This window comes from Equus przewalskii, chromosome 2 (genome assembly GCF_037783145.1).
Source record: "Equus przewalskii isolate Varuska chromosome 2, EquPr2, whole genome shotgun sequence".
Taxonomy (NCBI): domain Eukaryota; kingdom Metazoa; phylum Chordata; class Mammalia; order Perissodactyla; family Equidae; genus Equus; species Equus przewalskii.
In genome coordinates this window covers 117,075,076-117,089,885 of record NC_091832.1, presented here as the reverse complement: position 1 = coordinate 117,089,885, position 14,810 = coordinate 117,075,076, and the positions used below count along the sequence as shown (strand labels likewise).

General features: G+C 43.4%; 1 long non-coding RNA gene across 3 annotated transcripts in view; it reads left to right on the top strand.

Annotated features, from left to right (window-relative positions):
* The window catches only part of LOC139082085 (uncharacterized), a 90,054-nt gene that overhangs the window by 32,345 nt on the left and 42,899 nt on the right, over positions 1-14,810 (top strand). The gene's annotated exons all lie outside the window — the stretch shown is intronic.

Here is a 14,810-nt window from a genome sequence, read left to right as displayed (position 1 = left end):
TCTCCAGGTGCACTGCTCTCCTGAATCCCCACGTGTTCACCAACCTGGAAGCTCTCCAAAACCTGTTCTTTTGGGGTGTTATGGAGGCTTCATTACATGGGCATGATTAATTAAATCATTGGCCACTGATTCAACCTCCAGCCTGTCTCCCCTCCCCAGAGGTCAGGGGATAGGACTGAAAGTTTCAACCCTCTAATCACATGGTTGGTTCTCCTGGCAACCAGCCCCATCCTTAGGTGTGGTTCAGAAGTCATCTCATTAACTTAACAAAAGACACCTTTATATCCTCTCCTCACTTGGGAAATTCCAAGGGTTTAGGAGCCTTGTGCCAGAAATGGGGATGAAGACCTAATGTATATTTCTTATTATAAATCACAATTTCGCAGGAGCTATTGGAATATAGGTACTATTAAAGCCATGAGACAACCACCAAGGGAATGAGTATCTTCAGTTCTAAGTGTAATGAGACAAAGTTCCGTGCATCAAGGGGTAGAAACGAGTCAAATGACTTCATATCCTTTTATTCCTTTCAAAAGTAATATCTAAACAACGTTCTGATGCAACCCACACTGCGTTGAGCCCTCTGCCTGAAGATGAGAATCACAGCTGTCTAGAAGGGCCCAGACCTCAGTGTAGGCACTCGTCTCTCAGTACCTGAGGGTGGATGGCAGAGTATCACCATGGCACATGATAGGGTCACTGAAGCTTGTCCAGGACGTCTTTGTAGTAAATCATGAAGGTCTCCAATCTGTTTTTTTCCTCCGTATTGTATATATTGCAAAATGATCACAGAATAAGACTACAATAAGTCTGGTTATATCCATCACCACACATTGTTACATTATTTTTTCCTGTGATAAAAACTTTTAAGATCTACTGTCTAAGCAACTCTCAAATATACAATACAGTATTATTAACCAGAGTCACCTTGCTGTACAATACATCTCCATGACTCATTTATTTTATAGCTGGAAGTTTGTACTTTTTAAACCCTTCACCCATTCCACCCCCCGACTCCCTCCACCCCCAGCAGCCACCAATTTGTTTTCTGTATCCGTGAGCTTGCGGTTTTTTTGTTGTTATCGTTTTTTACATTCTATAAGTAAGTGAGATAATATCATATTTGTCTTTTTCTGTCTGTCATATTTCACTTAGCATAATGCTCTCAAGATCCCTCCATGTTGTTGCAAATGGCAGGATTTTCTTCTTTTTTTATGACTGAATAATATTCTATTATATGTGTATGTATATATATACATGATATATGTATATATCACAATTTCTTTATCCATTCATCTATTGATGGACACTTAGGTTGTTTCCCTGTCTCGACTATTGTAAATAACACTGCAATGAACATGGGGGTTCTTATATCTTTTCAAGTTAGTGTTCTCGTTTCCTTTGGATATATACCCAGAAGTGGAATTGCTGGATCGTATGGTAGTTCTATTTTTAGTGTTTTGAGGACCCTCTATACTGTTTTCCACAGTGGCTGCACCAATTTCCATTCCCACCAAGAGTGCACAAGGTTTCCCTTTTCTCCACATCCTCACCAACACTTGTTATTTCTTGTCTTTTTGAGAACAGTCATTCTGACAGGTGTGAGGTGATATTTCATTGTGGTTTTGATTTGCATTTCTCTGATGATTAGCGATGTTGAGCATCTTTTCATGTACCTGTTGGCCGTCTGTATGTCTTCTTTGGAAAAATGTCTATTCAGATTGTCTGCCCATTTTTTAATCAGATTGTTTATTTTTTCGCTATTGAGTTGTATGAGTTCTTTATGTATTTTGGATATTAGCCCCTTATCAGAGATGTGATTAGCAATTATTTTCTCCCATTTGGTAGAAATTTCACTTTGTTGATGTTTCCTTTGCTGCGCAGAAGCTCTTTAGTTTGATGCAATCCAACTTGTTTGTTTTTGCTTTTATTGCCTTTGCTTTTGGTATCAAATCCAAAAAATCATCGCCAAGAGCAATATCAAGGATCTTGCTGTCTATGTTTTCTTCTAGGAGTTTCCAATGTTTTTTTATGCTTTCCAAAGAAGGAACTGTGGCCCACATTTTGAAAGCTACTTATAATTTCCTTTTGCCTTATTTTGGGTACAAAAGGACAAGTTTCTCTCTATTTGTGGAGGTACACATAGCAAAAAAGGAAGCCAAGGGGATTTCTAAACAAAAGCGGTTCCAACTACAGTTTCTTTCAGTGTAGACGGAGAATGGTGCGGGGACTTCGGTCTATCCTTCTAAGGACCACGGTCATAATTCATTAGTCTTATCTGAGCCATGTGTAGAGAGAGACATTCTGTGTCCAGCACAGGAGCGCCTTCCCGAATTAGGGGTCCTGACCATCTTCTATACGCTAGATACTTTGATCTGGAGCAAGGCAGGAGGAACTGTCTGCTTCTCCATTCCTACCCACTTGGTGCCACAAACTGCGTTCCTAGTCCACCTGCGGTATCCAGCAGCTGTGCTGCTCCAGCCTCCTTCCCTCTAGAATGAGATCTAGGCCCGGCATCCGACTCCTCCACGTTTCCACATGGAGGACATTTACACATCCTGCTTGCTTTTCCTGAAAGGCCCTCCCCTTCCTGCCAGCCTGGCTACCGCTCTTTCTTCTTCAGCTGGAGCTCAGACGCCACCTCCTACGGGAAGCTGTCCTAGCTGACATTGTGAGTCTTGGCTAGTGCTTGTCTTTGCAACTATTGTAGCACGATTGTTTGGTTCTTGTTTGTTGACTGGTCTGACTCCTCTGTGAGGCTAGAGCTGTTTGAGGGCACATTGGCCCCCAGCCCAGGGCCTGGCACACGGTCGGTTGGCTGCAGTGAATGCTTCCTGAGTCATTTGGTTAATGGTCGAGGGGGCTGGGATACCCCTCTTTCTGAGATGTGAGTGAAGTGGGAAAGGTGGCATGGCGACCATGGAGCTGATTGGAGAAGTCAGGACAGAAGCCGACGTTGTACTTGGTCACAGCATCTGCTATCTCAGTGAAGGAGGAGGTCAAGCCACCTGCGGAGAGCAAGGGAGGCAGGGAGCTGGGAGGACCCTGGAGGAAAGCCGTAAAGGTTTGGAACAGCTCTTATGGAGAACGGAAATGGAGTAGATGAGAAACCCTTGAGGGCCCAGTTGGGGTTGGAGCTCATAAATTTACAATGGAGCCCTGCAACATGAATATGCAACTTTCTCTGGAAGGGCTTAGCAGACCTGAACCAGAAATGGACAAAATAATGCTGGTTACTATTTATTCATGCCTCCTATATGCCAGGATCTATGCTATGTGGTGACGATGCCCATTCTCTATTCCTCATAACAAAGCCTGTGACATAGGTAACATTATTCCTGTCATGTGGATGGAGAAACTGAGGCTCATGGAGGTTAATAACTTAATAAACCACACAGCTGGCAATTGGCAGTAGCAGGTGGAAATCACAGACTGACATCAAAGACCAGGACTCTGTCTGGGGGCTTGACATTCCGCTGATCCTTCTATGGGTCCAGTTGGGTTGAACTGAGCTGGGGATGGTCATGGCGAAGGCAGTGAAAGGACAAAGGAGACTAGGAAGAAGGGGACAGGCTCGCGTGCTGTTGGAAGGGCTAATTGTGGCTCTGGGTGAGCTAGTACCTGAATCCGGGCATGTGTGGGGACCTCCAAGTGGTAAGAAAGTAAAGGTGTCAGCGATATCAAAGAATAGATTTAAAAAGAATAAAGGACTAGCAGAAGAGCATAGACAGGAAGATGCGTTTTGTGTTCATGAGTTCAGAGTGACCCAGTTCCAAGTGGTGATAAAGCTAAGGTGTGGCCGTGAGAATGGACGCGAACGAACCAGAATGAAGGCGGTCATGGAACTATAAGATCCCTCTATTTTGTTTCTTGGAAGGTTAATGCCTGGCATATTTTAGATGCTCAATATTTAATAAATGAATAAATAAAAGAATATCCAAAAGAGAAACTATAAAGTAGGGGGGCTTCTTTACTTGTGTGGTTTGTGAGCATTTGTCTCTCTTTTACAATCCCACCTTACCCACAATCTAGTGAGATAGGTGAAGACACAGAAAAGAAGTTTGCCATCTAAATGAAAACAAAGTGCTCCATTGAAGTGACTATCTGATTTTGGAAAGTAGATTTATAGGGGCCTTTTTGATTGGAAGAGAAAAGAAAGTTCAGTGAAAATAAAATTATTGTTATGCTGGCTGAGGGGAAGTGTGATTCAATTGAGAAATGATGGTCCTCTGTATACCCTGTTGTTTGTTCGTATCTTGTGCATGAATTAATGCTTCTGCGGTCCTTCAGCAAAGATCGTATGAGTATTCTTTGTTTCACGTGTCATATCAGGGACCTAGGCTCGGTCAACACTTTCACGCTTTGAAACTGTAGTTAAGGCAGAGAGTCTTATTTAAGCTAAGTCATGACTATCCTGTGCAAACGGAGTATAAAACAGAATCCTGATTCATGAATTAGCTCATTGTTTTTCCCTGCTGTTGTCTGATTGGTAGGTATAACGTACAGGAATGCCAAGTGATGAGAGATGAGCCAGCATGATGTAATCTTGTTGAGTTTCAAGGAGTGAAGCCTCCAGGGTGTTGGTAAACACGCAGCTAAACAGATCCTCACAACACACTGCTGTGTTTTATGGTTTTGTCACAATCAAAGGAAACGTATTTACTTTGGAACAAATAATTGTGGGAAATTTCTGTAGTGTCCCTGTGGCTTGTTTTTCGTGGTAACTAGAATTCCCTTTGGTGTGTAAATAGCGTGGTATAGCTCAGAGTGTTGGACAAAGGATGAGATATATTCCAGCCTTAATTATGGTGCAGAGGAGGCTTACCTTAGGCTTCTTACTCACTTGCCAGGAAATAGCCCTGGAAAGGTACATTGTTGTTCCACAGTTAACAGAATTAAGGTTCTTAACTGAATATACTCTTGGTGAACTGTAAGAGAAAGGCAAATTTTTCAACTCTGAATTCTTAGATCTTTGAAACTAGCAGGCAGCCCTGGCTCTCTGTGCTTTGCTGGGGTTGTGATTCTGCAGGAGAGAGCACGACCTCCACACAACTTGGCTCTCTGGCTCTAGCATTTTTTAGGAACTTGCAAGCAGCACTCACCTCCTTCCTGCTTGATGATGTGGCGGTGAATAGTCATTGCAATGAGCTCCTTCCACTTCAGAACACACCCAGAAAGCAGCACTCTAAGAAATGAAATCTATGGACCAAGAATTCTTAACACACTCCAAGTCATACTCCCCTCCCACTTTTCTTCTAACATAATTAAACCTTAACACTTTTTTTTTTAAAGATTGGCACCTGAGCTAACAACGGTTGCCAATCTTCTTTCTTTTCCTTCTGCTTTTTCTCCCCAAATTCCCCCAGTACATAGTTGTATATTTTAGTTGTGGGTCCCTCTAGTTGTGGCATGTGGGATGCCGCCTCAATGTGGCCTGATGAGCCGTGCCATGTCTATGCGCAGGATCCAAACTGGTGAAATGGAGCACACACACTTACCCAGTCGGCCACAGGGCCGGCCCCAAAACCTTAACATTTTTTTATCTGTTTAAAATGACAGAAAGACTCTCACTCTGTAGATACTCTCAGATATCACCCTGTACAGCATGAGATATAAAGCAAAAGACAGAAATAGAAATGTCCTTAGTTGTCTGAAATCTGGGAGACCAGAGAGGACACACCCTCAGTTTTCTGAAGGCTCAGTTGATGCTTATACTATGATTGAACGTCATTATAATAATTATAAAGCATTTATATTGTGGAAGTGGCAAGCACAGGGTTAACTGATGACACTAATACAGATATGTCAAGGCAGAAGTAATGATACACTTTGCAAGGCAAGAATGCCTTAGAACAGATTGCTGGTAGAACCCTGTGAAAGTGAGTCACGGCAAAGGCGTGGACAGAACCAGCACCATGTAAACACCTAAAACTCACAGGAACATAATATTAAGTTTGAATTGGTTTCTGCTGTGGTTAGAAAGGAGCGTATCATGCTCCTTGATTGCAAGGACTGGAGATGATAGACATATTATATCTGCATTCCAGAAATGTTTTCCCCAAATTTTTATTCCTTATCTTTCCTGCCTTCAGAATAACAAAAGAATTAGTTAAATTGATTCATTGCTATTCCTGGGAACTACTTTCATAAATAAAGAGTACCGTATGAACCATAAGACCTTACATGATTCATTTCATGCAAAATGGAAAAGTTGAACATTATAAATCGAGATGGTTATAAGAAACACCATATATTGACATTATGCTCTAAAAGTTAAAGTATTTTAAGGAAGAGGAAAAAGAGGCCACATGGTTTGTAATTTACATCCTGTAGTTTCTTCCTCTTTCAGAAAAACAATTAAGAACATTTTTTTTCTTTTTGAATCAACAACACACAACCGTGAGAATTGGGTGGTGTTTAGTTCTTGTGAGAGTTCCACTGAAAAGGCCTATTCTATTTTAACCTTGGTTTCAAGTAATTTCTCTGGTATCCTGTATTTTCCTCGGTGATCTCTGCTAAAGCACTGTTCTTAGAGCCACATGGCTGACAGCCAGTTTGCGCAGGCATAAGATGCTAGTGGGTGGTCAGGAAGTGGAAATCAGTGAGTATAGGTTTCTTTTAAGAAGTTGGCAGTGAAGAGAAGAAAAGAGAATGGATGGTGGCTCGAGGGCTAGTCCATCAAGGGCATGTTCTCTTGGGATAGGAAGAGAGGTTTCAGTCTGCTTATAGGCTGAGGGGATAGTCCAGTGGAGAGGGAGAAAGAGAAGAAGCGAGTGAGCTGACAATTGATGTGGATGCTTGAGGAAGACAGATGGGTAAGATCAAGGTCACAGTATAGTGGTCAACCTTGGAGACCAGGAAACCATTCTCTGTGCTGGGAAGGAAAGAAGACAAAATGTGTGAAAATTTAAATATGTTTTGAGGAAGAATGGGGGAAGCTGAAAGAGCTAGCTTATGGCACCAGCTGATGCAAAGTATTTAGGAGGATGGATATGAAGGAAGGGGATGGTATGGAATTGGCTTTGTAGGGAATGTGATTGGGTTTCACTGAATAAAAGAACTATTGAGTAGGAAGGGGCCAGTTGAAAATTGGAGATTGGAGATAGAAGTTTTAGTGGAACTATTCAGTTTTTAAGTTATTTTTATTTTTAATGTCTCCAGTAATGGTTAGTACCTTGGGAGCAGAAGATGTGTATCAGGATTGTTTGAAGACTCAGGTTAGAGATTCTTAAATAAGTTAAGACTGGAGAACACGGGCTAGTAGAATGAATGGCACTAGACAGAGATTGCAAAAAGGTCTACAAGGGACCAAAGAGTAGAGAGAATAGGGAATGTTTTAGGAATTGCAGGAAAATGAGGCAGAGAGCAGGTTTAGCAAGGATTGGAGATTGTTATCAAAGACGGGAATTTAAGAGTTCAAGATCTTGAAGGTGAGCCGTTCTAAATTACGCATGGCCAGATCTAAAGTGGGGGTCTGTTTCTGGGCAGGGCAAGCAGAAAAGTGGAGGCGATCAGGGGCTTGGAAAGGATGACATAATGGACATTGAGGTGCCTACAGGGTTTGAGCTTCCACTGCACCAGTGTTTATCTCCTTGGTAGCACTCATTACTCTGTTCTCTTATTATTAAGTGTCTTCCTTCCCACTAGACTGCTAATTCATAGAACTTGAATAAAGTTGTATTTGCCTTTGTATTCCCAGTGCCTGGTGGAGGGTTTCATGCACCTATTAACGCAGCCCAATTGGTAAACACATGAGTAAGAGCAAAATTTGAACCAGGAATAATTTACGAAAAAGCTCAGAAACATGACAGCAACAAAAATGGAGAAAGATGGTAGAGATGGATGTCTTTGGTTTGGAGAGTAAGTAGATGTTGGGAGATGACTGAAGAGCTGGGTTTTGATTGGAGTATGCTCTTCTCAAAGGTGATGGGTGGTGGGATGGGTTGTCACCATTAGAAAGGCTTGTAAGGGAAATGGTGTCTTCAGGGACAAGCCCGCACTGAGAAGGAAGGACAAAGAGGGTGTGTGTTTACAGTGGGACAGAGGTTCCCAGGGCACAATGGGAGAGCTGGAGGGTGTGCGCGAGTTCATGTTGTGGGGAGGGACGAGGCTGGGCCAAACTGGAATGAGAGTATGGGAAGTGGTGACAGAGTGGAAACTTCCATCTAGGGCAATCTTCCGGTAATAGAGAGGAGGAAGGAGGTTGGGCGTCAGGCTGAAGGTGCAGTGGTGGTCCTGACAGAATTTGTTGAAATAATAATAGCCAACATTTATGGAGGACTGGTACGTGCTAGGCACTTTCATTGAGTCCCACAGCAGTAATATGAGTGAGATAATATCATTGCTATTTTCTAGAAGATGAAGTCACCTCCCCCAGGTCGCACCGTTGGCCAGTAACAGACCCAGGGTTCAAACATTAGAGCTTGTCCTCCCCATGGTTACACATCCAGCCTCAGAATAAACCCCAAGTTCCAGCAAGTAGTGTGGCTTTGTCACAGGCCCTTCCACATGTCATCCAGGGGTGAAAGTTCTAAGAATGCGGGAGATTTCTGGCCTGTGTTCTTCGAGGCAGTAATCCAGAGACGGACACTCATTGCAGTTTGGCCTGGGGTGGGTGATTGTCAAGGCTCCACGGTGAGTCACAGCCTCGAAAAGCACCTCAAAGACGGAGACACTGCAGCCCGGATAGATGATTGATTTTGGTTTTTTCTTTCTTAAGAAAGGCCTAGATGGAAAATATTTAGCTTTGTTGAAAGGAAAAGATGCCTTGTTTAATAACAGATGGAAAAAGAAAAGGGGATTGTTGAACCTCCATGAGGAGATCGTCGTGTTGGGTGTGCGTGCATGCGTGTCTGTGCATTTTGAAGAACGGGAGAATTGACAGTTGTAAGTGGAGACACATTGTTTTGATAGCATGTGATGCAGGACCACGTGTTTTCCTTCTGCAACAAGACAGTAGGAAGCACAGACTGTAGATTCTTCAGTCGTAAATTGTGCCCCCATATATGTTTGATGCTGGTGAGAGGGCCGAGCAAAGACAGAAGGGCCTTGGAGCCACTATCTGGTGTGCACAGGAGAGAGACAGAGTTGTCCAGTGTCTGGGGAGACTGAGTCAGGGATGAGCGGGGAGGAACAGGACTCCAGCGGAGCTTGGAGAGCTTCATCCTGGAGCTCGGAAGATGCCATCTAGGGGCACAGAAGAATTTGGAACTAGGAGTGCGCTGTCAGGAAACAGAATGGATGAAGGCGGGCTCTGACATGTTTTTTTACGCACCCCGGGTTGTTTCAGTGGTCCTCACTCTTGGGCATGTGCAAAGTGCTGATCCCCAAGGTGGGGTGGGGATGGGGATTTGGTTTGAACAATGATTCCTAACACACTGTGTGAGACATTTTTAGTGTATGTTTTGAGGACATGCTGAGGAGTTCGTAATACCTGTCATCTTGGCTTTCTCTGAGCCTCCATATATTTGAGTGCTGATTGAGGAGTTGGTTTCAGTCTGATCTGCTGCAATTCAAAAATCTTGCTCCTCTTGAGATTATTTAGTTCACCGTTCCTTGATACAATGCTAGGTAGCCCATATGAAAGTCTAGATCCACACTCAGCCACTTAGCAGGTGAGTGTGACCTTAGGTGGCCTCGTTGAGTCTCACTGACATCTATAGAATGGGAATAATCGAGGCCACCTTACTATATTGTGAGGATTCAATGCCAGTCCATAGGCAGACACAGCACAGTGTGGGTCACACAGCAGGTGTCTCATAAACATGACTCAGCCCCAAACCCCGCTACCGTCCCGTCTCTCCCCACTCAGTGTTGGTGGGATTCTGGTCGTGTCTGTCTGACTCAGCTGCTGCAGACCCTGTCAATTAGACATACTCGGTTTGCCACTTGTCTCTAGACCATTCAGAAAAATGGACTGGTATTTTGATTGCTCAAGGAAATTTGTTTAGATCAAATGAACTAAGAAATGGCTATGTTGAAATCATTTTTACCATTAAAGGAATAACAGGAGTAAATGGCAGAGGAAAAAAAATCCACAGTTTTGTATGAGAACCCAAGAAGACACATGGGCAGTGGTGTCGAAATAGTCTTCAAGCCCCTGTGAAACTTCTAGATCACAGCACTTTGCAGTAACCACTTGGAAAACTCTTTGTCAATACAGCTAAAGCTAAACATACGAATACCCTGTGACCCAATACTTTCACTCCTGGGTCTGTACCCAATATAAATAAGTCCCTGCGTCGGAAGACACGCCTGGGGACGTCCTGGCAGCTTTATTCATAATAGCCCTCGATTGAAGACAATCCATCTGTCCATCAATAGTAGAATGGGTAAGTAGTTTGTGGTATTTTCATATAGTAGAATACTGCACAGCAGTAAAAAGGAACAACCTAGTAATGCACACAGTATCATGTATCTTGTAGATATAATGTTGAGTAAAAGAAGTCAGGTATCAAATAGTACATGTTGAATGTGGTGAATTGAAAATGGCTATATTGTTTTGGCGACTGCTTTCCGCAGGAGACAGAAGCTGTATACTCTTCCCTTGAGTATCGTCTGCTGTTGTGACTTGCTGTGACCAACAGAATGTGGAGGCAGTGACGTGGCATGACTTCTCAGCCTGAGCCTCAGAGGCTCACAGCTCTCAGCCTCTGGGCTCACGGATGCCCTGTGATGAAGCTGAGGCTGCCCCGAGGGACACGTACAGCCCAGTTGCCAGCCAGCAAAACCCACCAGATGTTTCTTTGGCCCTGTCAGATCATAACTGAGTTGCCAGATGACTGCAGCCACGTGAGTGACCTAGCGTGAGACAAACAGAACTGCCCAGCTAAGCCCAGGCCACATTGCTGACCCAGAGAACTGTGAGCAAATGACATGGTGTTGTTTCAGTCTGGTCTGCTGCAATTCATAAATCTTGCTCCTCTTGAAGATGTTTAGTTCACAGCTATTTCATACAATGCTAGGTAGTCCATATGAAAATCTAGAAAAGCGAATAAGTTTTTGGGTGGTTTGTCACACAGCAAAGATAACTGATAACAGTGTAGATTTTATTTATATGAAGTTCAAAAGCAGGCTAATCTATAGCGACAGAGGTCAGAATAGCATTGTCAGTGGTGGGGTGCTGACTGACAGAGGGACATAGGGAAGACTTCTGGAAATGTTTTATTTATTGAGCTGGTTGATGGCCACGCAAGTCCATTCACCTGGTAACAATTCATCAAGTTGTATACTTGAGCAGTTGAGATTGGTGTACTTCACTGTATGTAAGTTATACCTTAATTAAAAACACACACACACACATGCACACCCAGTGCATATGGTCCAGAATCCTGAGAGATACGGGCGCTGCACTCTGTGGATGAGTTCGCAGGCAGGCATGCAGGGTCTGGCAGAGTCAGCAAATGCCAGAGCCCCACAGTCAGACTGTTGGAGATGGAGCCCATTCATTTAAAATGTGCTTATTACCCACCGATTTTGGACTAAGCACTCTGCTGGGAATAAATACTTGAATAAAACACAATCTGACCTTGCAAATTATACGTGCTAAGCTAGGCCAATGTAGAGCCAAAGGCCAGAACTAAATGATATTATTTTACCATGACAAATGGGTAACTGAGGACATAAAATGTAATTAAAAGCTGGGCTCTAAATCACATCACGGTCTTTGAGATAAAGTGAGTAAGTACTGCTTGTTGAGTTTCAGATCCATAGAGAGACCTACAGAATTGTGTGTCTGTCATTTTGTGTAACATGGTGTGTGTTTACGAGACTTGAGGCTACCGCTGAGTTTGGGAGCTACTGACATGGAAGGTCTGCCCTCCGTCGGTTGGATCATGTTTGAATGCTTTTGTCAAGTGAGCTTGGCATTGCAATATACCAAAGCAGAGAGTGGTTGAACAATTTCATTCATCCTTTATTCACTATCAGACACCGTGTTGAGTTTCTAGAAAACGTGTCGTTGCATTCAGCTTCTACCAAAGGTGGAGCTGTTCAGTGAACCGCATGCGGGCTGAGAAGGAAGTTGGCAGGGAGGAGAGCAGAACTGTGAGGTGGGGAGACGGGCTTCTAACGACTTGTTTGAGCCTCTGAAGCTCTCTGTACCTGAAGCATAAGCATTTTTCCTTTATTATTTACTTATTGTTATGCAGTTTGAGTCTGACGTTTTGTCACGTGGAGGAGTCCTACCCAATAGAGTCAGTGGGGCCCCTCCCCCCTCCTCCTGCCCCTCCTTGGCTGCTGGCTAAACGCTGACTACCTCTTCCCTTTTAGTTTTACTCTTTTAAATATTTTTCTATTTTAAATAACTTTATTTACAAAGTACTAACGTTCCCAGGCACCACTGCCTAGGGTTATCTTCTTTCCTCCAGGCAGCTTTCTATAGAGTGCAGCTGTGGTAGATGAAAGTAGTGGCCAAAAGACTGGACAATGATAACAAGGGCAGGATCTAGAGTTTTTCGTATTTGAAAATATGAATTGCAGCTGCCATCTTGTCAATCACCCAAATGCTTGGTGCCAGCGGTGCCATAGTTGTGCTTATGTGTGGATGTAACCTTATTACACACATGTATTAAAGATGAAGCTTAGGGTAAGGGAGACAATCAGTGAGCCACTTTAATACATTTTCTTTATTAATCTTTTAACCATTTAGTTAATTAACCTATTAGCTTCCCATTGTGAATTGTAACCATCCATATTTTCTTAGATAATTAGAATCATTACTATTTATCAAGAAGAAGGCTTTTGGGGGGCTGGCCCCGTGGCCGAGTGGTTAAGTTCGCGCACTCCGCAGCAGGCGGCCCAGTGTTTCGTCAGTTCGAATCCTGGGCGCGGACATGGCACTGCTCATCAGACCACGCTGAGGCAGCGTCCCACATGCCACAACTGGAAGGACCCACAAGGAAGAATACACAACTATGTACCGGGGGGCTTTGGGGAGAAAAAGGAAAAGAATAAAATCTTAAAAAAAAAAAAAAAGAAGAAGGCTTTTGTTTATTGTACTGCTTGTATAACTAATTTCTTACTTTATAATAGACTCATATATGTGGGTTGCATCTATTTCAATTCAAGTACAATTTATGTTAGTCACTGAGAGTGACAAGGGAGGAATAAGACATGGCCCTTATCCTTCGGGAATTTACAATTCAGTCAGAAAGACAGACATAAACTGTTTGTGAAAAGCAGTCTGGATGTGGTGTCTGTGTCATCTAGTAGTAATATATATAGTCTGTTTTCTGAATAGATATGTAAATAAAAGTAGAGAGTTAGACACTAGACAGGCAAGGAGAAGCTGTGGTTCCCTCACATGCTATATTACAATCTCTTTTCTTGCCTGTCTTCCAAACTAGAAGGTGAGCCCCATCAGCAGGGCTAATGTCTTATTCGGCTTGTCTTCCAGACCTTTGCACAATGCCTGGCTTAGGAAGTGTTTTGTTGAATTGCATTAATATTGTAGCTACGTCCTTGGCTCATTTAACTTTAGAAATACATACCATATCCATCTCTCTTGGCCGCTGGCTGCCTTTCCGTAGTTCAGGGGAAACAAGTGGATTCCTATATCCTGTCTTTTGCTTTTACCATATACTGGGCATCAGGCCAGCAATGGCCAGGTGGACAGGCAGACAGGACCCTAGAAAGTTTATATCAAAGGTCAAGGAAAGGTGGCTGGCCTTGGGTTCAGGCCTGAGAAACAAGCTGGGTCCCAAATTGAGAAGGAGTTCAGGGTCTGTGCAGGCAGCCAGGGCGGCTCTGGAACAGTCAGAGGAAGGGGGAGCACAGGGGAGCGGGCAACTGAGTCCCATGCAAGGCTGCAGTGCAGTCGAGGGCTTCCTCATCTGAGAGTACCACCCAGTCTTAGGACCCAGGAAACAGAGAGGGCTCTTGAGTGAAGCTGCTGGCTGGGCAGTGAAGCTCCAAGGTGGTTCCTTAACCGGCTTCACTCCATAGTTTTTCATACTGACAGCAGGATCTCATTCATGTGAACAAAGGATTATTCTTCACATTTCTGTAAACAGGATTCTAATTAATGAATTCACAAGTAGCTATTTCCTGTTTATGTGCGTTAAACAAAGTTTACTCATAAATTTTATTTTAAGCCTAAATCCAGTCACATAGCTGCATACAAAACATACATGCATGTGTGTTTACAGGAACATCCCCCTACGTGCACACATGAGCAGAGCTAGAGAGAAAGTATCTCATTATCATTGGGCCAGAACCTGAAAATGTGGAGCAACACACTCTAATACTTTGAGTCTTAATTTACAGAAATGAAAGTAGGGTTCCTCTCAGGAAGACTGATTCCACTTGGTCCCTATATGGGTTGTGTGGCTCTGGGTTGGACTAAGAAATTTGTAGAAATTGTTCAGTATTAATCCTTGGAATTTGTAGTTCAGATCTCTGAGCCTGACATTAAGTCCCCTGAATCAGAGTGTCACATTGTGCTGTGATGGAGTGACAGGGACTGGGTTTACCCTTCTGCCTTAAACAACTAAAACAAAAGGACAAAAATATGTGAAATAGTAGTGTTTAGTTCTTTTAAAATAGACAGAATAGGACAGTGATCTCTGAGCGAAGGGGACAAAGCAGTGAGCCCTACTTGTGGCTCAGCTCACTACCCGTGGAACGTTTCCAGGCTGCAGCACAGTCCTCCCTGAGTTGATGAGAAAGACGAGGCCAAGGTGGCTAGAATTCACAGGGTAGAGTACCAGAGAGGAGAGAGCTGCAGAGGCAGGGAAGATGCTCTGGAGATACACCAAGGGCGCCCTCAAGTCTTTAGCTGACACTGATCAGGGATGTATGTGAAGAGAACT